This window comes from Hippocampus comes, unplaced genomic scaffold, assembly GCF_001891065.2.
Source record: "Hippocampus comes isolate QL1 unplaced genomic scaffold, H_comes_QL1_v1.1 scaffold127, whole genome shotgun sequence".
NCBI classification, from domain to species: Eukaryota; Metazoa; Chordata; class Actinopteri; order Syngnathiformes; family Syngnathidae; genus Hippocampus; species Hippocampus comes.
In genome coordinates this window covers 450,437-451,940 of record NW_017805500.1, presented here as the reverse complement: position 1 = coordinate 451,940, position 1,504 = coordinate 450,437, and positions in this window count along the sequence as shown.

Sequence of the window (1,504 nt, the reverse complement as noted above, 5' to 3'; positions counted from 1 at the left end):
ACATCTTGACTTTTGAGTGATCTGCCTCGCAAACAGCCGCTCGGTCCGGCGGCGCGATCCATCATTGCTCAATGGGGATGTCACAGCTCATTGTGTGAGGTGTTATCACCCCCCCTCCCTACTCAACCCCCCACCCAACCGCTCTCTCACCACATTTTTTTTTTTTAAGAGATGATCAAGACCAAGCTAAACTTTGCACCCGAGGAGTGCAAAGTATTCTTGGCGCCGTCGCGGTCTCGTTGCCCGATCGAACATGCGGACGGCGGTTTTCGACGGGAGACGTCGGCGCACGCCGGCAACCTTTCATTAGCGCGCAGCAAACGGCGCAAAAGTCATCAGTTGCTGCTCAACAAGGGATATAATTGGTTCGCCGGGGGGTAATGGCGGCTTGAAACTGTTCGCCGCGGGTTTTCTCTCTGAGGTGGCGGTTGAGCATTGTATGACGTTCCAAACTTGTCTCGAACACTGAGGTGGTCTTAACTGCTATGTCTTTTTTTTTTTTTTGTGTGTCACAGGATCCCACTCCGGCTGCCACCCGTGAAGCCCGAACGTGGCCCTCGGTGAGCTACAGGAAGAAACAAAACCGAATCCGATGAGAACATTTTTTTTTTTCAGTCTCATCTGCACGGAGGTACGTATGCATCGTCTGCAACTGGAAGTATTGTTCCTCCAATTTAACAATTTTGAGTCCGTTGATTTTATTTTATTTTTTTTTTTTGTGAAGGAAAAAAACGAGTTCTCGCACTCGACGTCGGTTTTGCCATTCAGCAGTTTTGTGCCGTCCTTGAATGGTAACTTTTGTGCAAGACAGCACCATGCGCTTGGGGGGCAAAACGAAAAAAAAAATTGACAGGATGTGGCTTTTTTTTTTTTTTCTTTTCAATTTAAGTTGCCCATCCCTCATCGTCGTTCTGCAAATATTGTCGTCGGTAGAAGCCAAAATTTGCAGGTTTACCAACGAGAACGAAGCCTGCTTCAATCGATTTTTCTGTCCCACGCTCGCCTTCACGCTTTGCAGTCCTCCCGCCCTCCGTTTAGGAGGAAGAAGCGTTACTTCGCCAGTCACGTCTCCCGTCTTATGAGTCTCCTCTCTGCGGCCGCTCTCCCGTGTGACGTCCCCCCCCCCCACCACCCTTTTCCACCGCCTCCATTTCCCCACCCCCGGCGCAGCACCGTCGCATTATTAAAGTTGTATAAGATCATTAGCATACAAAGCAGGAAATCTACAGCGTCGCAGTCATACATATTTATCTGGACGGGCCCGGCTCGCGCTCGCACTGGAAAGCCCTTTTTGCGCGCCAAGCGTGTCCGGCCGGCACATTTTGGCCGCCGCGAAGTGGATATTAGTTGACACATGCCCGGTGTGAAGGGGCGGTGGGGGGGGGGCTATTTAGCAGGAGGATGCATCAGGTTCATAAGCGCGCTTTGTTGCCAGCATAGCGAATGTCATTTCCTCCACACGAGCGTCTGATCGTAAAATACATATTCATCTGCCGGCACGCAT